The sequence below is a fragment of the Dama dama genome, chromosome 13 (assembly GCF_033118175.1).
Source record: "Dama dama isolate Ldn47 chromosome 13, ASM3311817v1, whole genome shotgun sequence".
Taxonomy (NCBI): domain Eukaryota; kingdom Metazoa; phylum Chordata; class Mammalia; order Artiodactyla; family Cervidae; genus Dama; species Dama dama.
Window position 1 is genome coordinate 55,047,314 of NC_083693.1, and position 26,031 is coordinate 55,073,344.

Here is a 26,031-nt window from a genome sequence, read left to right on the forward strand (position 1 = left end):
AAATGACAGTTCCTTAAACTGATTAAAATTAATTATGACAATGTATTCTTTACTTTTCTTATTTCACACAAACCAACAAAGACTCCATTATGGATCGGCATGCTTTTAGGAAAAAATTATTTCGGAATCACTGATTTATACTGTAAAGCTTTTCCTTATTTCTACTCTATCAGGGTATTTTCTTTCTCCATTTCCCTTAAGAATGTGCTCATATTAGTTCTATTATATTAAAGAAGTAATCATACTATAGTATATGGTAATAGTTACACTGTATTATATAGTTGTTCTTTCTGTGTGTCCCACTAGACAAGGTTAAGAATCATTTTATTCATTTTCTGACTTCAATGCCTAAGATAACACATTCTGAATGTCTTTATAAATGAACAAATGAGTGAGTGAATGAAAAAGAGAATAAACCAGTAAAGGAATAAACAAATGAACGGATGAAAGTCAGGCACACCAAAGACACTTTCTCAATTCCATGGGTTAGCCTGTTTTTCCCTTCTATGGAAATAGATGGCTGAGAAATTCTGGCATTTCCTACATCAATAAGAGAGAAATCTTGATCTGCCATTGTGGATGTATAGCATAGTTCCACTCAAACACACAGTATCAATTCAGAGCTTTGATTACAATCTTAGGGTTTTTCCAGAGATTTCACCAGTTAAGACTTTGTATTCTGGAACCCCACAGAATGATTCACTGGTTACATACACCCTAAGCAGAGGAATCCTGCAAAAACTTCGTTTTGCTCATGTTTCAGATAGTCTTGCTTCAGGTACAATGAATGCAGGGTAAACTTGAACCAAAAAAAAAAAAAAAAAGGAATCACAGTAGAATGAACAATTATCTTCTTTTCAGTTCCTGGCAGTACAGCTACTGAAGCAGAAAACAGTACATCAATTTTTTTTGGGGGGGAGGGTATCTATTATTTTATGTTCTTAAAGATTCCTATATTTATATGTATCCATAACTACTACTATCTCTGTGGATAAATTTCTTGAAAGGTGGAATTATTTTCTGAATTTTATTACTATATATCACATACCACTGTTCCCTAAATAAATAGTGAAATTTTTATGTGGTGGTTTAGTCACTAAGTCGTGTCTGACTCTTGCAACCCCAAAGACTGTAGCCTGCCAGGCTCCTCTGTTCATGGGATTCACCAGGCAAGAATACTGGAGTGCATTGCCATTTACTTCTCCAGGGGATCTTCTTAACCCAGGGATCAAACCCAGGTCTCCTGCATTGCAGGCAGATTCTTTACCAACTGAGCTAAGGGAAGACTCAGTAACAATAAGTGACATCAGGATTAGAGGTAAATCATAAACCAAAGAAGTCTAGATCTCATAAAGTCTCACCAATTTCCAGATATTTAGAGTTCAAACAGACAATTCTTGGGAAGTCTGTGCTTTTTCTGTGTTTTACACAATAAAGTGTAAAAACAAACAAACAAAAAAATCAGTGATGCCTTAACACCATAACAATAAATCCTAAAAAGACAAATCCCCAAAGCACAATACAAACAAATCCCATTTTTATCCAGTATACAGGGCTGGGGTCTTGGGAGAAAAAAAGACTACACCTTCTAGAGTTTGGGCTTAGTCTACAAGTTGTCATGTTTCAGGTATGAAGAATGGGATATTTCAAGAAGACTTCTCTCAAATGGCTGGGTATTTACAGAACATTTAGATCTGGTTACTCATCTATCATCAAGCTGTGGCCACCCAGTCTTCTCTGAACCCTTCAGCAGTGTTGTGGAATTTGATTTTTATCATTTTGCTATTCTATCTCCACCTCTACTTATTTACTTTTGAAGTATCAATTGCCTGCATTATGGTCCATGTCTAAACAGTGCTTTTGGTTATCAGGGGTTGAATGTCAGAAAATATTTGGTTAATAATAATATGACATACTACATATAAGCTATTGCTAATCAGCAATGTGCTTGAACTTTAAGAGGTTTCTTAATCATCAACTCTTGAATTTAATATGAATACAGCGGGATACTTTTGGGCTACTTTCTGTAAATGGAAGGCTGGGCTAAATAACAAAGATTACATTAATATTTCTATTTTGTAACCCATAAGGTTTGTAACATGAAAACAGCATAAATGGCGTGCAAAATCAAGTTGGAAATCTTAACGTATATATAAAGTTAGGGATATGGAATACCAAGGAAAAATCAAAATGGAACAAAATAGGATATAAAAGTTTATAAGTGGTTAGCTCCAAACTAAAAAATATAAATCCATGCCTGCTAAAATTAATATTCAATAGATGGCAAAATGAACAGAGGTGAAAACTTTTGAATAATCATCTTTATTTGTTTTGCAAGCAAACGGCTAGAAGTGTCGTTTACTGCCACAGTAGAGGACACTTCACTATTGGCACCAAGTTTTTTGGCATAAAATTTTTCTCAGCATAAGATCACATATTTCAAATATTGTGATTTGTATTATCTGGTAAAAAGGGTATACATATCATTTTTGAAATTACCACAATAAGAAAGAAACATTCAAAAATATTTATTTACTGTTTATGTATTTTAGCCACTCTCCTGGTTAAGAAATAAAACCTACTAGATATTTAACTGTATCCTACAAACAAGGCACTGTGAAGAGAGAAACTAAATTATGACTTGCCTGACTTTCCAACTGTCTATTGAACATCTTCACATGAGATAATCTGTTTGTCAAATAACATTTCAACTTCATTCAGCATCCACATTTTGTTAGAAATTGGGGATCCAAAGATATATATATATATATTATGATTCTGTAGATCCAGATTATCATACTGGTGTCCAGAAATGAACTTGGCATTTTACCCCTTCTAAACCTGCCCCCATTTTTTACTGACTTTCCTAGTCCTTAACTGAAATCTGAAAGTTGATCTTGATGCATCAGTCCCCTAAACATGTCTCTGACCCTCTGATGTGACCTCTGCCTCATATTTCCACTCCACTGCCCCCCTCTTTCTCTCCATGTTCTTTCACACGAATTCTTTCCCACTCATCAAACTAGCCTCCTCACCTTTGTTCTCTTTATCCTCCACCCCATTCTGGAGGCTCAGCAATAAAGAATCTGCCTGCCAATGTAGGAGATGCAGGAGACGCAGGTTTGATCCCTGGGTCAGGAAGATCCTCTGGGGAAAGAAATGGCAACCCAATCCAGTATTTTTGCCTGGGAAATCCCATGGACAAAGGAGCCTGGTGGGCTACAGTCCATGGGGTTGCAAAGAGTAGGTCAAGACTTAGTGACTAAAAAATAGCCACCACTTTTCTGGAGAGTGCTTTTCTAAGTACAGTGCTAATCAAGTCTGTTCCTGCTAAAGACTTTGAATTCCTCCCCACTGACTAAGGAAGAAGGCCTGAAATCTTTAGTTGGCCTCTCAAGGTCCTTGGTGATCTGGTCCCATCTTCTGTTTCCATCATTCTTTGGTTTCTTCACTTCTCCCTCCCTTCCTTTCCTCTGTACCTTTCTTCATTTTCCTTGTGCCTGTTGTGGCTTTCCTGTTCTCTGGAGGGGCAAATTCTAGGCAACCTTTAAAACCCAACTCAAATACTGCCATTTCTAGGAAGTTTTTTCAGAGCCCTCCAGAAAGAAATAATGGTCATTCCTGCATCTTCACCTCCCAGTGCTATCAGCAACAATCTAAGGATGTGTATCACATTCTACCTTATATGTGGAGCATTTTCACACCTGTTTTATTTACTCGACTGCTTTTTAAACCACTGGAAGTTCCTTATCTGATGCATTTTTGCCTCCTCCTAAAAACCTGGCACAGGAAAGGCTTCAGAAATATTTACTGAATAAAGTGAATAAATGAAAGAACGAACAAATGAGCAAACAAACTAAAAGTGACTAAAGATGGTCATGGTAAAATTAACTTGAAAGGTGCAACCATCAGGAAAAAAGAATGTACAGCATTGCTCAAGAGGTTATAATAACTAGTATAATGGCTGACATCATGAAAGGAATAATTTATGCTAAGTACTTGGAAAATTTTCCCAAAGGGATTACTTTTGTATAGTGATAATTTCCTACTTAGTGGTGAAAGGAAATTATCACTTGGATTGATACTAAAAGTTTTTCCTATTTTTTATTTTAATTCTGTTTCCATCCATATGGGAAAGGGCACCATGGGGACAAGTCTATGCTGTCACTCAAATGGCCTGGTTGACTTGTGGGTCTCGTGATTTTATCTACAGGCACTCTCGGTAGCAACTCACTATTAATCATGGGAATTTTAACTGTGGACACATTAGAGATGACAAACAGATTAAAGATATATGATAAATGTGTTAAAAATCTTCTCTGCCTAATTTTTCATATTTACTCATCAAAAATTTCACCTTTGTTAATGAATACTTAGGCTTAAGATATTTTTTAAAAGAGAGTAATCCATCTTGTGGAATAGTATCTGTGAAACAACTTAAGAACTATTGCCTGTGAGGGGGTGGGACATAGAAAACAGTTTTCACCAAAAAAAAGGTGGGGGGGACTGTTCAAATCCCAGCCTGGTCCTACCCTTTGGTGCTGGTCAATAAACTTGGTACCAGATATAAACAAAACATTCCATTCAACACTATGTCAACCTTCAGCAAAAAGATCATCCATCACTGTACATTAATGTTCTGAGCACCTGTAAAATCCAATGTGCATTCTTTCAGGCCATTTTTTTTTCAACTGTGTGTCTGTCAGAGATACCCCCCACCATATACATATTATTTATGTTGGGAGTAGCTTTCTAAATGTCACCCAAATGAATTAGTATCACGCTGAGCCTCGGAGTTAAGAGAGTCGCCATGTGCATTTATGTGTTTTCTCTCCCCGAATACTGACACATTTATATCCCTGCCCCGTCTGCTCTGGCTTTGGCAGGGATGCATAGTACAAGTAGTTTATTTTACTATGACATGGTGACAAAATAGAACTTTATTTATGTGAAGCTGGTTAAAAATGCCCTGGCCAAAAAAATATGACACCAGTTAAGGAAATCTAATAAAACCTCTTGTAGAAATGGTGTAAAGGATAGAGTTTTATTTGGAACTTAATGAGGTTAGCAATGCATACTGTACCTTACTGTGTCTACCAAATAACATTAGGCTAATGTTGCCAATTTTTTTTAAGCAGTCCAATCTCTGTTAATTTTGTCGGCCACTTTTAGTTCCCTAGCAGCCCTCATTCATTCATTCTTTCAACAAAGAAAATATTTATCACATATTTATTTTATGTAGCTGGAGAGGAATTATGTTAGTTTTTAAATATATGGAAACTCAAACCATTTTTATCAATATTTACATGTTCTCTAAGGGTCTCAGCTGAAGTAAGTCACTAATCACAGGGATATCCACTGAAGCTGAAAGCAAAAAGCCCTGAAATTCATAAAATTTTGTGCTAAATGCCCATCATCTAAAAATTATTTTTCCATTGGCCAAAAATAGACACTTCACTTATAGATCATGTCACATGGTTTGGTCATGGACATAAGCAACACGTACAAATAACACAAAAAAATTATTAGGTACCCCTAAGTTCATGACTCTGTCTGCACACAAATAGAAATGAAATAAAAGTTTTTCATCCAAATTTCTGTTGTTTTTGAAAGGCACTACACTGAAAGGCTGGAAACACTGTCAAATGATGCTATCAACTGCTTAAAGCATTTCTGGCTTTTGTCTTGGATTTGGCCATCAGACACCCTTTTCAGTCACTAGAGAAAGTCCATCTTATTATTTTACAAACAGGGCCACTCTTCTATGGTCACCTTCCCCCTCCCTCTTTTCTCCTCTTATTTCTTGCTTCCTCCTCATTCCCAGGCCTGCTGCTGATGCTGGCAGAGATCCAGAAAGTCAAAGAAGGGCAGCAACCTGCAGAGGCCCTTGGGAATAAGAGGGGCCTTCTTCAGTGTTCACTGGGAAGCCTACGGGAAGTGTTCGAAACTGATGCAGGGGTGAATCAGGCTGACTGTGGCTGGATCCTGAGTTCCCATCCTAGTTCAGTCACTGATATGCTACTTTAATAAGGGAACACCTCAATGGGTTTTAATTTCCCCATAAGATAAGGTGGTTGGGTATGGCAATGGGGGTACCACAGGTAATCTTTACAGATCCTTCCTGCTCCACAATTCTGTGCCCCACTCCCAGACAACCACCAACAGTCAGAAAGCATCCTGCATCAGCCCCAACTAAAATGACATAAAACTTCCAAATCTCAGAAACCAATCACATTGCCTGGACAAAATTTAACTTTGATTGGGATTTCAAGCGCGGCTGCCAGTATAAATACCCACTGAAACAGCATATTTCTGTTGAGAAACATGTGCCTGCTCATCGGTTTCTCTTTCAACATTAATGCATTAAGTTCACTCTAACACTTAGCATTAGAGACTTCTGACCAGGTCAGGAAAAATGGATTTAACATACAGAACTTGTTCTTTAAGGATATTCATTTCTATTCAATTTTGTTTATGTCTCATTGCTTGTGTGTGTGTGTGTATATATATATATATATATATACATATATATATGTATATATATATATATATATATATATATATACATTTCCCCCCCACCTGGGTAACTCTAGGTAAGAGTCTACTCTTTCCATTGGAAGTGATAAAATACAGTATTGACTAACCTGAACATACATAATAGCATAGGTCATGACTGGGTTACATGCTATCAGAGAATAAATGAAGAAGGTCTTCAGAAATTATTCTTTAAGGCTCATTTCAGCCAGCCATTAGGCTACTGTCATACATATATATAACTCCTGAGAATAATGCAACTAGGCCATTTCCAGGTGCATGTGCTCAGAACAGTCAAACTGCCAAAACTCCTCCACTATCCCACTCTGCCTAACTGCCTGTGTGCCACAGGCACAAGTGAGTAACCATGCCCACCTTCCTCAGCTCTCCTGCCTAAGACAGAAAACATTCAGAAGCACAGACAACTACAGCTCCGGCAACATTCAGTTTTACATTCTGTCTTATGTAATCAGCACACACATTTATTTCACATAATGAAATTTAAAGTAAGTCTGAACAAAGTTTCATAATTAGGAAACCATTCAAGAAATTTTCCTCTTAGGAATCTCCAAGATTAAACTCCTTTGAAGTCTTCCTGCATGTATGTTTCATTATGATCCTTTATGCAATGAACACCTAGCACTAGTTCAGAGACAATCTTCCTGACATTGGAGATATTAAGAGTCATTAAGTGTGCCCTGTGGAAACTAGCCTTGTTACTAGGTGTTGAGGCCTTACCCAGATATGGGAGACTGACAATCTCCGCCCACATAACACTGTCAGACTCACACACGCATGTGCATAGGCACGTACGCACGCATGCGTGTACAAAGGAGCCAGAGGGAGGACACAGAGAGAAGCCACTTGGTTTTCAAGAGTTTACACAGGGCTGCCACACAAACGAATCAGAATGGAGTGGAAAGAGCCAAACCCACCTGAAGGATGCCACCAAAGACAAGACCACACTCCAAAACTGTCTTCTGCAACCAGCTTCTTGGTAGATTTGACAACACACTGCTTCAGGCTTCTTTGTTTAACCTTTCTTGCTAGACAGTGCATATTGACCCCACAAATTCTTAGGCTACCAATAAATAAATGAATCTGCCATATACAAATATGGAGTGGGGTAAACACTGTCATGTACTTCTTGTGGTTGCTTTGCCTGTAAGTTGAAAATGTCTTATGAGGGTGTTCAGAGTGTGTGGCATGAGTTTAAGGCTTAGTTTTGCTATTAGTCAGTATTGCTGCTGCAACAGATGTGCGCCACTCTTCCGGGGCACTCATCGTGAGGGCAGCGGGCTTGTAGGAGCAAGCAATGTAGGAGCTGGCACTCCTCCCTTCCTCTCCTCCATCAAGAATCCTATGATGAAGTGAGGGCAAGTGGAGTCGGCTGATTTAATTGCTAGATCCCAAGCCCTTTGTATCTGATCCTACTCACTGAAACCAGGACATTCTTCTCTTTACTGTCTCTAAAAACAAACCCCAAGAAATGTCTTTAAGTGTTCTAATTCCCTGTAATTCCCCACTGACCGCAAGTGGAGGAGGTGATGTTTCACCTGCTTTTACAACCTGAGAAAAAGGTATCTGAACACGAGCACGGCCAGTTTTGCCTGTGTTTCTAGAGGCCTTTAGAAAGGAAAGCTCTCCACAAAGCCAAAGAGATGGGGAAGAAAGGGCACAGGCCACCAGCTGACCTGAAACACATATAGAAAACAATGAAAGGAAAGAAGGGCAACCCAATTTTTGGCTCATTTCCACCTTCACCTCTTTGTTTCAATTTCCTAAATCTGGATTGCACAATTTAGATCCCAATTCCTCAGTCTGATCCTAATAAACAGATCAACTCATGATGGATGTTCCAGTACCTATTTAGTAATAATTTAATCAGTGACCAAGAAGCAGTCTTAACATCTATCTTTTCTTAGAATATTAAAAGAAAAGGCAGCACATTGGTAAGATCACTGAACTCAAGAGTCAGAAGAAATGGATTTGAGTCCTCCTTGGCCACGCACTGATCATAAAATGTCCAGCAGGTCACGTAAGCTCTTTAGCTGTTAGGTTCTCCATCTCTCCAGTTTGGGCGAGAATTCGCTTCCTGCTTCTCTGCAGACTGTTCAGAGCATTAATGAGATGAGATGGGTATGAAACCCGCAAAAGCCCAATGTGGAGAGATTCGTGGGTGTCTTTTTTTTTTTTTTAATTTAAATGAGAAAATGGGAATCTAATTATTTAATCTAAAATACACAAAGCTGTTTACACAACCAAGATCTATTTTCACTGGTCAATTAATGTCATCCCTATTTCTAGTCTTGTGAATCTTATTCTTATCTAATTCCACCTTTTTCGTTTCAGTAGTTTGACCACTTATTCACACACACACATGTGACTGAGAAAGACATATGGAGGACTTCCCTGGTGGTCCAATGGCAAAGACTGAGCTCCCGATGCAGGGGGCCAGGATTCAATCCTGGTTGGGGAACTAGATCCCATATACGGCAACTAAAAAAGATCCTGCATGCCTCAACAAAGATCAAAGATCCCATTTGCAGCAACTAAGACCCAGCACAGCTAAATAGATATTTTTTTTAAAAAAGGCAAAGGAAAAATAAAATAAAGTTATGTGGAATTTCTAGGATAACAATGGTGAATAAACCAGGATTGAGAAAATCTGTTTTCATAAAACAGAACTAGATTTTCATGTTCCAGGGCTTCATGTGATAAAGAGTTGAGAGAGAAGAGGATAGATAGAGATAATATTAGATAAACTACTATGTTTTTTAAAGCATAAAATATCAATATTTCTTTTATTGAGAATGAAAAAAAAAAGTGAAAGTTAGTTGCACAGCCATGTCTGACTCTGCAATCCCATGGACTGTAGCCTGCCCGGCTCTATGGAATTCTCCAGGCAAGAGTGAGAATGCCTTTCTCATATAATTTCCTGTCTTACAATGCAGATTCTGTGATGTCATGCTCTCGCTGTCTCTTTCCTTTTGTCCTTTTCCCTCCTTGCCCCAACCTGCCACCTCAGTCCTTTCCTTCCCTCGCTGTCTGACCCACTCTCCCTGAATATGGCCTCACCATTATTTGGTTTCTTTGCTGGCCTGTACCTTTCCAACAAATCTCTCTTGAGTGAGAAATGTAGAGCGATGGGCTGCAGTTCCGTGCACAGCCCTGCTCAGCAGCACCAAACACAGTTACAGCCAAAACAAGCAAGAAAGTCCGTGGGAACACCTATCTAAACAGCAGCAGTGATTCCACTCTCCAAGCCACCCCAAGCATGGAGCCATTCTCATTATGTGTAACTCTTGCTTTTTGCCAATAATCAGAAAAAGGAAGGTTCGCACAATATAGAACACAATGGCCTAATTGCTCAAATGGAATTCTGACAGCAACAGTGCTGCTGTCCTCACTGTACTAATCACAATCTGTTAAGGTGAGGAAATTTTAGACAATGGTTCTCAAACTTTCAGGTGCAGGACTATCTGAGTGAGCTTGAAAAAAATCCACCCCCAGAAAGTCTGATGCTGAAGGTCTGGGATAAGACCTGGAAATTACAGCTTTAGCATGCCTTTCCTAGTTGTTCTGATAAAGAACATCCAATGGCCACACTTTGAAAAACATTGCTCTAAGGCTTTGCTGAGAAAGTGGCCACTCTTATAAGAGGCCTGGAAATTTTCTAAGAGGGTCGCTTTGGCTCCAGGCCTGGTGCTGATCCCTTACTGTCCTTAGCCTCAGTCTTGACCCACAAGCCCGGGGCCATTCCTCTTCCTGCCATCCCCGCCCCAGTGCTGATGAGGAACAGAGAGGCAGGGGGCGTCCCCAGTGGACTCCCAAGCTACGGCTGTGCGGGGAAAGAGCAAAGGAAACACAGGCCCTTCCAAGGGATGGAAAAGTGTTCTACAAACGCCTTAGCACAGAGATGCTGCGTAAGAAGTGGAGAGGTGCATCCTCTCCCTGGAGCTGGGCAGGTAAGAGGTATTCTCTGAATCCCTACTCTAAATGCTGACACAACTGTGAGAGCTCCCTCCAGGACAGACACGTTCCCTCCTTGCTGTATGTCTTAAAACATAATTTCCCATACAAACAATGAAAGAAGGAGAATTAGAGCCCCGGCCAGCCTATGAATGATGCCACATCTTGGAAGTATTTCAACTCCAGTTCCACAGTCCAGATGTGAGATCTCCTCATCTTTGTCTGGACAACTGCAGCACTTTCAAGGTGGTTCACTGCCTCCCCTGTCTCTACCACTCGCCCTTTCTCTATTTTTCTATCAAAGTTATTTGTCTCACATAAAAATTGTTACTAGTGTTAATATTTTGCTTCTGGCTATTAGGCTCCATGCTATTCTTTGGTGTATATAATTTTCCAATAAACTGTGGAAAATTCTGAAAGAGATGGGAATACCAGACCACCTGACCTGCCTCTTGAGAAACCTGTATGCAGGTCAGGAAGCAAGTCAGAACTGGGCATGGAACAACAGACTGGTTCCAAATAGGAAAAGGAGTATGTCAAGGCTGCATATTGTCACCCTGCTTATTTAACTTCTATGCAGAGTACATCATGAGAAATGCTGGGCTGGAGGAAGCACAAGCTGGAATCCAGATTGCTGGGAGAAATATCAATAACCTCAGATATGCAGATAACACCACCCTTATGGCAGAAAGTGAAGAAGAACTAAAGAGCCTCTTGATAAAAGTGAAAGAGGAGAGTGAAAAGGTTGACTTAAAACTCAACATTCAGAAAACTAAGATCATGGCATCCGGTCCCATCACTTTATGGCAAATAGATGGGCAACAGTGGAAACACTGGCTGACTTTATTTTTGGGGGCTCCCAAATCACTGCAGATGGTGATTGCAGCCATGAAATTAAAAGACGCTTACTCCTTGGAAGGAAAGTTATGACCAACCTAGACAGCATATTAAAAAGCAGAGACATTACTTTGTCAACAAAGGTCTGTCTAGTCAAAACTATGGTTTTTCCAGTAGTCATGTATGGATGTGAGAGTTGGACTATAAAGCTGAGCACCAAAGAATTGATGCCTTTGAACTGTGGTATTGGAGAAGACTCTTGAGAGTCCCTTGGACTGCAAGGAGATCCAATCAGTCCATCCTAAAGGAGATCAGTCCTGGGTGTTCATTGGAAGGACTGATGCTGAAGCTGAAACTCCAATACTTTGGCCACCTAATGTGAAGAGCTGACTCATTTGAAAAGACCCTGATATTGGGAATGATTGAAGGCAGGAGAAGAAGGGGATGACAGAGGATGAGATGGTTAGATGGCATCACTGACTCAACGGACATGAGTTTGGGTAAACTCCAGGAGGTGGTGATGGACAGGGAGGCCTGGCATGCTGTGGTTCATGGGGTCGCAGAGAGTCAGACACAACTGAGCAACTGAACTGAACTGAATTACTTTACAATATTGTGATGGTTTTGCCATGCACCAACATGAATTGACCATAGGTACACATGTGCCTCTAAGGATGAGTCTCATTTAGGGGTCAGACATAAACACAATGAAACTCATTTCTAAAAATTTATAATTTTACTGCTTCCCTTGATTCTAGGATTTGAGGTAGAGGTAGTAGATATGAAGTTTTGACTGAGCCAGAAATTTTCTTTCTGTAGTGGGGTACAACTATTAATATGAATAGCAGTAATTTTAGTTTTTGGCAGAAAACTTATTGTGAGACCTGAGTTGGCAGCCTTCAAGTTTTTATTTTATTATTCCATATTTCTTTTGAGTCATTTAAGAGGTTGAAAGAAAGTCTAAATGTTCCAGAAATATTTTCCACTTTCTTTTGGTTAGAAAATGGGCCCCTCTCTACCAAAGGTTAGTGCATATCCCCCCATAGTATATTAAACTGGTTAAAGAAACGATAAGTGAAAAAGCCATTAAGCTTATTCTATTTTTAAAATTTCCCCCCTTTCCTGTTTTATTCCCCTAAGTCATGCAAAAATGCTGCTTAGATCATGTGAACAGAGGTTATAAAATGGCCCTCCCCAGATTATGGTGATTCTGAACAGCATGATAGCAAAGAAGGTATTTATGGTTGACAGAGTAATGGGAAAACTTATATTTGAAAATAATAGATTATTCATGCAGGGACCATAATAACTCTGCCTTCGGCACAAAGATACAAGACCACGTATGAATCTGTGATCAAAATAAAGAGTTGAATCAATGTGCATGACCAATCAGGCCATTCTCCCTGGTATTCTGCACCCTCTTGGTTAGAGGGCATGTTTTGACTCTTCACCAGTGGAAAATCGAGCTGCTACAAACTTTAACCCTGCCTGCAAAATGAGCTGCCAAAGGTACATGCACAGAAGTGCATCTATGCCCATTTCAAGCCAGGCCAATCTGGCTCCAACTTTGCAAGCCTGCTCTAAGAGTGCCAGGAGCACCTGATGACCTCTCATTATACGGCACAACCCTAAAGAATCATAGATAGAACATCACCATTTTTTCGTTTGTGAAGAAAGCTCCTAGCTAAAGTGGAGGGACAAAATACTCGGTGAAAAATGGATTTTCCTGTCTATCAGGATCGCTTGCATTCACAATTCCACAATACTCTTCCACATTTTGAAACCACTTTTAGAAACTGCACCTTTGCCATATTTGTAAACATGATTTGGTGCTTTTGTTTTCTAAGACTTCTTATGTAAACATATAATTTCCTAGTCTAAATAAATCCATTGAAAACAAAATGAATAAATATATTTTTAAATTAATATAGATTTTCCACCTTCTCATAAATACTAATTATGATAGACTCAAACAAAATACCAATAAAATGTTTCTAAGAATATGCATCTTAATTTATGAATCAATAGCTTGTTTATAATCAGCATATTGAATATAAACCAGTGCAGATGAAGTGCTTGGCAACCTTTCGGTGCAGCAAGTTAACCATTTTTTCTCTACATTTCTATTACTTTGTTTGCTCAGCAAACCCTTTCTGTATGGACTCTACAAAGTGGATCACTTGTTCATGTTCACAAATGCTTATTAATTTAATGGAGTCCACATGACCATTCTCTGGGTTAGAGCCATCACAGAATGCCTCCTTCAAGTGTTAATCTCGAGGGTGGAACAGTCAAGCCCTGGAATCAGGAGCGGCTTTGTAGCTACATTAGAGACTTCTTTTGCAGACTTTGAACAAGTTACTTATATCCATGGGAAGCAGTTTCCTCAGTTATAAAACAGGAAGAATAATCCTGGGAATAACACACTAATGTGAGTAAAGCTCTTAAAGATCCTCTCTTGAGAGGTGCAGTAAAAGGACAAAGGAACATTATTGGTACCTTGTCAACACTCAAACAATACACTCAGGTATTAGGTAAAAGTGAATATAAATATAAGTAGAATCAGCGCCTGCAGTATAATCACATAATCCCACCCAGTATACTTACCCAGAACTATAATTTAGCAGTGCATTTCAAGAAGATAAACTATTTATATGGACATATCTATTCCAATATCAGAATTACAGACTTGCTTGTGATGGGGAAAGTAACAATTTGCTTATTTCTGTCTCATCAATTTAGTTCTGATTTGTATGATTAGGTGAGTTTTTTCTATCCATGTGGATAGTTCTATAGATTGAGAAAAGGGTTTTCTAAGTTACCTAAAGGAATGGCTCTGGTTGGATCTGACTTTGTCTTCCAATTACCTACTCCATGTTCAGCCAGTTTTAAATGTTCATGGTTACTTTCAAAGGATAGGAATCAACTGGCTAGTAGATGTGCTCATTTGATTTTTTTATTTTTGCAGATATTTGTTAGCCTTACTTTTCTTTTGGAATCTGACTTTTTGTGACCCCATGGACTATAGGCCTTCAAGGCTCCTCTGTTCATGGAATTTTCCAGGTAAGAATACTAGAGTGGGTAGCCATTCTCTTCTCCAGAGGATCTTCCCAACCCAGGGGTCAAACCTGGGTCTCTCACATTGCAGGCAGATTCTTTACCATCTGAGCCACCAGGGAAGGTCCTTTGGAGTCCTCAGAATTTATTAATTTGAAGGTGAAAATGCTCCCTTTTGATCCTGACCTATGGAATAGAGCTATGCTTTAATCACAGGACATCATTATTTCATATCATAATCACCATGACTTTCCATGTAAACATAATAAATTCATAATTCCACAGTTATCCATATTTTCCACTCCACTAAATTTAAAAGCTTAGGCTTCATTCTTTTTAAAATAATCTCTCCTCAACCAGATTGCTGAATCTTGATTATGATTTTTGATATGTTTAAGACGCAAACGTTTGTTATTTTTAAAGACTGTCAATAGAACATTAAATTTCTTAATTTTTAACAAAGAACAAAGACCCCCATGAGATACAGAAATTTACAGAGAATTTTATAATCTCTAACATTCCAATGTTTGAATAATCTCACTTGGTTTTGGTATATAAATACACATGAACTATATATAGACATACTTTCCAAGTAAGAACTATAGCATTCCTATTTATTCCTATCAAAAATAAAAGCAAAATATTCTGGAGCAAGTCCAATATTTTTTGGAGACACTAGACCAGAAATATTTTCCTTCTGAATTTATTTCTCACTCTAACAGATTCTCATGAATTATGAAAAATAAATTTCATAGTCTTATGAAAATACTATACTAACATTTTATTAAAATATATTTTCATTTAATTCAATTTTTAGTTAATATAATATTCAAACATAAAAATAAATCAGAGTATCTAAGACAACCCTAATCAACTGAGAACAATCTGTAAATATGCTTTTGGTTTGGGATAGGAACCATGTAGAACAAGAAAGTGGATGGCACAGAGGTGTCACAGTCATGAGAAAGAGCTGAATCTCCATTTTCAAAGTGACCTCTCTCTTTCCTCTGCTCTCTGCCTCATTTGCTATCTCTACAGAAACATTTCAAGAAAGAGTCCAAAAAAGGGAAGAGGGGAGTTTCCCATCAGCACAGCGATCTATGACTTTATGGACATTCCAACAACTTCCCACTATTTCCACCACAGAGAATGAACCTCTAAGCATCATGAAGGCATGTTAGAGGAAATTCCTGAGTTGATCAAAGGAATTGCTCAAAAGTCTCTTTCTAGTCAACTCAGATACCTCAAAGAAGAGCCCTTGTGTATCCTGGAGCAGATTCAGCACAGCCTGACCTAATGTCTTCACTGATCAGTGGATCAGTGTTACGATCTTATCAATTCCTTGCTTTTCTTACAGGATATGTGACTATGTCTCTCTTTGTCGACACATTATACTCACACTTCCCTGCTTACTAACATTGTTCTCCTCTGTCATTCAAATTCACTGACTTTTGTCATCTGCCCTGAGAAAGAATTCTTGAATTCTGCAGTTTAAACAAAAGTCCGCGAATCATGGCAGCAGAACTCTTTTCTTCTACTGAGATTTTAAAATTCTAAAAAGAAGGTTTCAACACACAGCCCTTCTGGTTGAAGGCCTATTGGTGGGGGAAGGCAGGGGGACCAGACCTTTATCCCTTGAGTTCCTCCCTTCTTGACCTCTCCTTCAGAAGCCTCTGCAGGGACTTCTCAGGGAATGAAAAGCCTCTAAATTAGACAGCAAGAGGAAACCTCCAAGTGAATTTTTATTTCCCTAAACACTTAATGCCTTTGCTCTGTTGAAACACAACTGTCAACAAAATTCACCTGCTGCCACCCTGAAAATCTTGTAAGGAATCTTGATTTTTTTTTTTTCCTTTTGAATATTGGGTTAATTTTAGAATGAAATCACAAGATTTATGGGTTGTAGATTGAACAAATCACCACTAACCTAGGGTCAGTTACATTTTTATCTTTCTTGAGTCCACAGATCTGACCATGTAGAAGGAGAGAGAATTCAACTTTCTTCATATCTGTGATTCTCTCACATTTCCACAAGTGAACTTTTTCTCCCCTGGTCTTTATCTGCTGTTTCTTATTTAGATGATAAGCCTCAGAAGGGCAGGCATTTTGTCTATATCAGACAAAAGAGCAAAGGACTGTCCTAAATAATAACCAGAACTTGATGACCATTGTTTGACAGGGTCAGTAAGAGAGAACTTTATGTGAAATACATATATTCATTCGATCTGAAGATACTGGACTCTTCAATCACAAAAAAGAGGGGTTGCTACACTTGTTACTAAGTAAGCAACTCAGCTTTGCTCTTAAAAGGTACCTCATACCATGAATGTTGTGTATCTGTTTATGCCTATAAAAAGGATATAATGACAAGTTTCTGCTTTCCTAATGATACAGAAATTAAACATCACTATATCCAGCAGTAACAAATATGCATTGAGTAGTGGGCAATCGAAGTACAACGATGGAGACTGACAGCTACCATTCCTATTCTTGAGAAACCTGAAGCTGGAACAAGGAGAACAGGCATTCATGGTGCAGTCGTGTGCGTGTGTGTGTGTGTGTGTGTGAGAGAGACAGAGAGAGAAATAGACAGACAGACAGGGTACTTAATAATGTAGAATGTGAGAAAGACATCCATTGAATGGTCACTGAAACTGTGCTGCCAAAGAAGGGACATTGTCCTATGGACATCGCAAGCAGGAAGCTCTGACTTAAGCAAGAAGTACAAGGGTTCTGGAAGTAAGGAGGATGTTTCCTCTCATAATCTGAGAATAGAAAGATGAGCAGCAGTCAAGAAAGAAGTAAAGCAAGGAGGGAAAAGCCTGCACAGTCGAGGGAACAGCATACACCAAAGCTCTGTGGTAGGAATGAGCTAGGCAAGTCTCAGGGCCTGAGAGAAAGTCAGGGAGGAATAATGTCTTAACATGAGGTAAAGTGAAAATGCTTCTGAAGACAGAAAAGGTCAAGCAAACTCTGAAGTCACTTCTGTTATGTGACCATTGGCAACCTGATTCTTTTCCGTCACAGAGCCTCTCCCCTGCACCGACAGCACAGCTAACCCCTCGCCTGAGAGTGGGAGGTCCTGCTGATGGACAAGCAGTCACTGGTGGGTCATAGTCAGTCATTCCTGACAAGCCCAGGTTATTATTAAATGTAGTGGAGCAGTGAATTCAATGACTAGAAATGGAACGGAGAGAGCCTGAGAAACGTGGCGAGGCAGCCTAGAGGAAAGCCACCTCCATGGAACAGGAAGTCTTTTCTCTTTTCAGAGCATCATCCATCATGCTGGGGGAAACGGCAGGAACGTAACCTACTACTTCTTAATAGGCTTCTGCACAGAGAGTGGCTTTGAAACAGCAGCTGCCCACAGTAAATTTCACTGACCCTTAGAGCCTTTCCCCAAGTTTTCCAACTGTTTTGTCTCCTGAGCTGCTGCTCGGTGTTGGGTCCAAGTTACAGCACCTGACAAAACTAAGGAGCCTCCGCCGAATGAGAAGGGATAGCGTTCAGTGATGTTGTCTTTTCGTGCTACCCCAGCAGTGAGACATGATGCCATTCCATCTGGCCATAAAGTGTATTCTTTCCCAGGGAGAAGACGCCCAGTGAGGGATTTTATTTTAGGATCTGGTATTTTACTGTACATATATCAAAGAAAATACAGTAAAGTATAGCCTGATCCCAAGATAAAGTAGCCAAGGGGTCAAGTCTTCTCAATAAAGCAGAAATAATAAGTCTAATAAGAACACATGTTTTTAGAGTTCATTTGGTCTTGATTTTTCTAAATTATGAAGTGGCAGAGACACAAAAATCGAAGGATGGCATCAGAAAAAAATATGAAAAATAAGAAAGCATATCAGAAAAAAATTTAGCTGTTTCCTCTTCTGAAGAGGGCTTCCCTGGTGGCTCAATGGTAAAGAATCTGCCTGCAATGTGGGAGACCTGGGTTCAATCCCTGGGTAGGGAAGATCCCCTGGAGAAGGAAATGGCAACCCACTTCAGTATTCTTGCCTGGAGAATCCCTATGGGCAGAGGAGACTAGCGGGCTACAGTCCCTGGGGTCGCAAAGAGTCGGACATGACTGAGTGACTAACACTTTCATTTTTCTTCTGAATAATCTCAGAACAATTACAATTAAATTTTGGGAAGCATGACTCATGTACAAAGCAGAAACAAATTAATGAAGTAAAAAATATGTGGCCTCTGAGGCCCAAGGTTGAAGTTCCAGGGTCCTGCTCTAGGGTTTGTGGACTGTGCTGCTTTTCCAGGAGTGGGAATAGGTTTGTTTAGATCCTGCTATCCTGTCTCAGTCTGGTTTCCTCTGTGGGCTATGGAAGACCGTTGTGCAAAGAAAGGCTGAATCACATTGAAACTACTTTACACTTGAGGGCCTGAAATCACACTCTTGTTTTTATTACCACCAACCAAGCTGAGGAGTAGAGTCCAAAGAAGCCCTAGACACTCACTTCTGTACTTCTGACAGCCTATCCCAGGCAGGCAATAGAGGCACATGCAAGCAGGACTGTTTTGGTGGTACAGGTTTTGAGCCATGCTCTCACGGGGAAAATGCTTCTCGGTGCTTTAGCTCCCAACAGGGGAAAAGCAGAAAGAGGAGTGAGGCTTCAGATCCTGTTGTCTCTGCTGACGTGGAGCAAAGACCCAAATAAACTTCTATAAAGTTGTCACAATAGAACATTTACTTAATGATGACACCTCTAGATTCCTCTCATTCTCCTTAGTATAATAAAAAATTACTGCCAGAAGGAAAAAAAAAGTATGACAGTAATTTTTTATTATTATGAAGAACAATTCTTAAAGTATAGCTTGCTATCACTTGGGATTATGACCATCATCATAATCATGATTATCACAGCAAATGTTCAGTGAGCAAAGATTATAGGCCAGGCACTGTTCATAGCATCTCTCCTTGAGGCCAGGAACCCTATGTTATTTGAGGTGGTATCCCAGAGCAGATGCTCAAGAAACACTTGCTGATGGAATAGTCAATGAATGGATGAGCCTAAGAGCATAATTCACCAACACACATGAAAGTTACTGAGTCAGAGTCATGACATGGCATGTATATACCTTTAGGCCAACATGAAAGAAAAGAAAATACTCAATTAATTTTATATTTTAATTACTAGTATAATAAAACCAACTAATCATGAATATGAACCTGTAACTAGAGAATTAAGCCAATAATTACCAGTAATGACTAACAACTAGCATTACTAATTAGCACTTTATCTGAGTCAAAAATAAAGTAACAAACCAATTTAGAGTGAAGAAAGAACCAGATATATACAGACCCACGGTACTAATAGTAAGTTCTATAGATTCAAGACTTGTCCCAATCCACACCTACATAGGTTGAGCCATGTGAAATTGCTGTTTTTGTTTAAATGCTCGAACGTCTCTAGTTTCATACAGTTCAAACTAATATTTTCATGCAGCTATCCTTGTGCAGAACTAAAAATAAAGGTAACTAATAACTACAGATTAGTCATATTGCTAATCTTTTACTCTTTGAAGAGCTCTTAAAAGAAGTAATGTGAGAACATCCCATTTCTTTTATATTTATACATTCTATATTTATACATTCATCTGTATATTCAACATTTACACATTGAATATATTCAATCAGTCCCTGCCTGCAGGGATTCAAAGGCTTCTTAGCAGAGGAGATAAATTTATAAGCAAATAAAGCTCTTCAAGATTTTTAAAGTTCAGGTAAATATGTAAGCTCGCCAGGCAAGGCAAACTGAAATGAACTTTCTGAGTTCCTTCATCATTTCTTCATTAATCCAAATGTGATTATAACTGGTTTTTGATTCTTTCCCACTTTCTTCTATAAAGTACAAGTCCTGGTTGGGAAGGGGAAGTCTTGAATCTTGGAGTATCGCAACAGTAAAGACACACTAGTTGTGAAGATTATGTTAAAAAAAAAGAAACAAGTAAGTGAAGATATTGGAGATTATATTTAATTATACACACACACACACATATATATTTTCAACATATATTTGTCAAGTACCAAGCATGTATTATGCTGGGCAGCATGAGGAATACAAAACTAATTAAGGCAATGGTTGTCACCTTTGTGGGTATTAAATTCTAGTCAAAAAGAAAGAAATACAATAGGCTATAACAGACAATAGAGGTTGACAGACGAGGAATGAGGAATAAGTATAGTGAGACTGGCCAGTAGGGGTGGGAAGCAATATAGCAGAACCACAAGGATGGCTTCCTGGAGCAAGTCTTGAAGAAATGACCAGTGTCCTTGCAGTAGTGATAGGGAAGGGAGGTAGTAGGCAGCAGAGAGACATTGAAAGGTCTGGGGAAGAAATAAACTACTAGAGCCACATATTAGGAAGTCTGGTAGCTGTGTGTATAATGGATTAGAAGTGGCAGGAAGCAGGAAAGCTGAGGGTGGGACATGTGGTTGGGGTGGTGGCAATGGCAGGGGCATGAGTTATAAGTTGGGAACAATGCAGGAGGAGAAAAGTAGTGAAGGGTTGAGGGAACTCAGTGATATAAGCACAGAACTGAGCACATCAATGAGAGAAACACACTGGAAGCTGATTTATAGGATGTGGTACCCAGTTGAATGTGAAACAAGAAAAGGAAGTATAAAATAAAGAAAACACCAAATCTGTGGGTTACGCTAACTGAGAGGCTCCATTACCAAACACAGGAACATCACGAGCTTACAGCACTGGAGGGACACCAATATAACTGATGTTAGGTAGCCAAGGAGGAAGACAGATTCGAGTTCAGGGGAGAGGCCAGGGTCAGTTTTAGAGTCAACCTCCTTGACTTGGAAAACTGACAATTTATAGATTCAGGAAATGTTACATAACTAACAAGAGGAAAAGTTTTTGTTTACCATGAAAATTAAACTAAAAGTACAATAAATTGTAACAGGTAGTTACATTGATCCAATTTGACTGTAAAATAAGTTGTAAGGCTGGAAGGAAACAAAGTAAATGAAGAAATGAACTGAAAGCTCTCAGGGGAAAGGGGAAAGAAAACAGCACAAGAGAATTCCTTTAAAGGATGAAGATCAGGCCTAACTCGGGCAAGAGAAGAAAGTCTGGCAAATTGAATTTTCAAATCAGAATTAGCAAGGACAAAGTCGAATGTGGTACTAAATTAAGAAAGCAGTTAGCTGAGGATAGGTAAACCTCTTTGGGGGCCAGCCTTATTCCTAAGGCTACAGATGAGGGGGAAAAAAGAGCAACATTTGAATAAGAAGATTTGACAAATCTCAAAAGAGTTGAGTGGAAGTGAAATAAAAGGACACTGGGATGGGCTCACCAGAAATATTTGTTTGAAAGATAGAAGGAGATTTGTTTTTCCAGTGTTACGTAAACTAATCACTGGTATTTAAACTTTACTGACTCTTGGTAATCCCAACTTCTAGAATGACTTAGACGTTAACAGACGTGCTTTTGGACTGTTTCCACACAAAGTTGGTGACTGCCTTTTCTTGTTAGGAACATGACTCATACCTTCTCTTAAATATCCCCTCTACTCCTCCCTTTTTATTTGCTAATATAATTCTGAAAGAGTAGCATGTACCAAGACCTTCATTTCTGACAACTCTTCTACTTTTGAGAACTTGTCTTAAAAAAAACAGTAGGCGCATGTATTATTTCTGTTTTCTAATCACTTCAGGTGCCTGCCAAGTATTCTAAAAGTTTTTACTTTCTGAGCCTCCAAATACTTTGCTGTGAAAAAGTACATACCCTAAAAGCCCGGGCCATTCTGAAGTCTGACCTGCAAGAATACAATAGATATTGCTGCTTCTGCTTAATGGTCTCAATCATGTCTGACTCTGTGCAACCCTGTAGACTGCAGCCCACCAGGCTCCTCTGTCCATGGAATTCTCCAGGCAGGAATACTGGAGTGGGTTGCCATGCCCTCCTCAGGGGATCTTCCCAACTCAGGGATCAAACCTGGGTCTCCTGCATTGCAGGCAGATTCTTTACTGCAGAGCCACCATGGAAGCCCATAACAGACATTAGTAGCTGCATAGCTGCATAAAACTTAAATTGAATGGAGCTACTACAACCTGGCCATCTGATACACAAGAAGCAATGAAGCATCCATGCACGCCTGCCATTTTGAATCATCACAGGCTGTGCAGATCAGAGTGGGTGGAACTCTGAGGAGAGAGTAGCAAACTGGAAATAGATGGAAAGGCATGGGATCTGTCTTCAGCATGTTTCAGTATATTTCACTCTGTCTGTGAAGGTTTAACCATGTGACTGTAGTTTTTTTTCTTTTGTGAACAACCAAAGGCAAAGATCAAAATAAATCTTTAAATGTGATAATTACTATACCATGTTAAAATTATAATATAAACCTGGGGATGCTTAGCCCAAAAAGCTATAATATTTATATCAAGTAAGACCAAAAACAGTTCAATAACTGTATCTGAGTATAGTTCTCTGGAGATATAAAACAAAAATAATGCAGAGCTGGAATACATAAGATATCATGTAGTATAATAAAAGGCAATCAAATTGGCCCCTACATTGAGAAAAAAGAGATAATAAATTATTAGTGCCCAACATTTCAGCAAGGAAACGATCAAGCTGAGTCTTCTGACACCTTGACCTACTAATGATGCAATGATGATGAAGAAGATGATGACGAGTGCCACTTTGACAGCACTCTCTAGGCATACATTATCTCATTTAATCCTCATAATTCTATAAGGAAAATACTTTAATTATCCCATTTTACAGATGAGGAAATTGAAGCTTTCTGGAACTCTGGGCAGGATATAAAAGATTAGGAAGAAGAAGTAAAGACATACATAAAGAACTTGACTGATGACATCAAAGAAGAAACACCCCTACCAAAGAAAGATGCTTGAGAATGAGGAAGCAGATGACTTAAGGTTACATTACAATGAAATATATATTGAAAATCCAATTTAATAAGGAAAAAGTGTAAGATTTTTTTTCTTCCAACCCACAGCAAACATTATCCTCAATGGTGAAAAATCGAAAGCATTTCCCCTAAAATCAGGAACAAGACAAGGGTGCCCACTCTCACCACTATTCAACATAGTTTTGGAAGTTTTGGCCACAGCAATCAGAGCAGAAAATAAATAAAAGGAATGCAGATAGGAAAAGAAGAAGTGAAACTCTCACTGTTTGCAGATGACATGATTCTCTACATAGGAAACCCTAAAGACTCTACCAGAAAATTACTAGAGCTAATCAATGAATATAGTAAAGTTGCAGGATATAAAATTAACACACAGAAATTCCTTGCATTCCCATACACTAACAATGAGAAAACAGAAAGAGAAACTAAGGAAACAATACCATTCACCATTGCAACAAAAAGAATAAAATACTTAGGAGTATATCTACCTAAAGAAACAAAAGACCTATACATAGAAAACTATAAAACACTTATGAAAGAAATCAAAGAGGACACAAACAGATGGAGAAATATACCGTGTTCATGGATTGGAAGAATCAATATTGTGAAAATGAGTATACTACCCAAAGCAATCTATAGATTCAATGCAATCCCTATCAAGCTACCAACGGTATTCTTCACAGAACTAGAACAAATAATTTCACAATTTGCCTGGAAATACAAAAAACCTCGAATAGCCAAAGCAATCTTGAGAAAGAAGAATGGAACTGGAGGAATCAACCTGCCTGACTTCAGGCTCTACTACAAAGCCACAGTCATCAAGACAGTATGGTACTGGCACAAAGACAGAAATATAGATCAATGGAACAAAATAGAAAGTCCAGAGATAAATCCATGTACCTACAGACACCTTATCTTCGACAAAGGAGGCAAGAACATACAATGGAAAAAAGACAACCTCTTTAACAAGTGGTGCTGGGAAAACTGGTCAACCACTTGTAAAAGAATGAAACTAGAACACTTTCTAACACCATACACAAAAATAAATTAAAAATGTATTAAAGATCTAAATGTAAGACCAGAAACTGTAAAACTCCTAGAGGAGAACATAAGCAAAACACTCTCTGACATAAATCACAGAAAGATCCTCTATGACCCACCTCCCAGAATATTGGAAATAAAAGCAAAAATAAACAAATGGGACCTAATGAAACTTAAAAGCTTTTGCACAACAAAGGAAACTATTAGCAAGGTGAAAAGGCAGCCTTCAGAAGGGGAGAAAATAACAGCAAACGAAGAAACAGACAAAGGATTAATCTCAAAAACATACAAGCAACTCCTGCAGCTCGAATACGTGTAAATCTATGGCTGATTCATATCAATGTACGACAAAACCTACTGAAATGTTGTGAAGTAATTAGCCTCCAACTAAAAAAAAAAAAACATACAAGCAACTCCTGCAGCTCAATTCCAGAAAAATAAATGACCCAATCAAAAAATGGGCCAAAGATCTAAACAGACATTTCTCCGAAGAAGACATACAGATGGCTAACAAACACATGAAAAGATGCTCAACATCACTCATTATCAGAGAAATGCAAATCAAAACCTCAATGAGGTACCATTACACGCCAGTCAGAATGGCTGCTATCCAAAAGTCTACAAGCAATAAATGCTGGAGAGGGTGTGGAGAAAAGGGAACCCTCTTACACTGTTGGTGGGAATGCAAACTGGTACAGACACTATGAAGAACAGTGTGGAGATTCCTTAAAAAACTGGAAATAGAACTGCCATATGACCCAGCAATCCCGCTGCTGGGCATACACATCGAGGAAACCAGATCTGAAAGAGACATATGTACCCCAATGTTCATCGCAGCACTGTTTATAATAGCCAGGACATGGAAGCAACCTAGATGCCCATCAGCAGATGAATGGATAAGGAAGCTGTGGTACATATACACCATGGAATATTACTCAGCTGTTAAAAAGAATTCATTTGAATCAGTTCTAATGAGATGGATGAAACTGGAGCCCATTATACAGAGTGAAGTAAGCAGAAAGATAAAGACCAATACAGTATACTAATGCATATATATGGAATTTAGAAAGATGGTAATGATAACCCTATATGCAAAGCAGAAAAAGAGACACAGATGTACAGAACAGACTTTTAGACTCTGTGGGAGAAGGCAAGGGTGGGATGATCTGAGAGAACAGCATCAAAACATGTATATTATCAAGTGTGAAACTGATCACCAGTCGAGGCTGGATGCATAAGACAAGTGCTCAGGCCTGGTGCACTGGGATGACTCAGAGGGATGGGATGGGGGGAGGGAGGTGGGAGGGGGGTTCAGGATGGGGAACACATGTAAATCCATGGCTGATTCATGTCAATGTATGGCAAAAACCACTACAATATTGTAAAGTAATTAGCCTCCAACTAATAAAAATAATTGGGGGGAAAAAAGATTTTTTTTTCTTCCAACACATTAGCATTCGAAGAAGAAATTTCTTTTGCGTCTTTGCACTGTAAAGATAACAGTTGTTCAATGGGTACAAACTTAAAGGAACATATACATTAAAGTTTTACAAGTCCAACTGTTAAAACTGTAATTTTAAGATGGTCTGTTTGGCTTAACAAACACCTAGAAAAAGTTTAGGTGTTTTAGGTTCAGCTATTTCCCAGATACTTTGGCCACCTGATGCGAAGAACTGACTCACTAGAAAA

General features: G+C 38.8%; 1 protein-coding gene across 2 annotated transcripts in view; it reads right to left on the reverse strand.

Moving 5' to 3' along the window:
* SLC25A21 (solute carrier family 25 member 21) overlaps window positions 1–26,031 on the reverse strand; it is a 503,486-nt gene that overhangs the window by 288,764 nt on the left and 188,691 nt on the right. Inside the window, exon 1 of one of the 2 annotated variants that reach the window (XM_061159189.1) lies at window positions 14,485–14,524. The exons of the other annotated variant lie outside the window; for it this stretch is intronic. The gene's annotated coding sequence lies outside the window, so the exon portion shown is untranslated. Of the gene's footprint in view, window positions 1–14,484; window positions 14,525–26,031 lie in introns of those variants that run through there. 2 annotated transcript variants of the gene reach the window in all.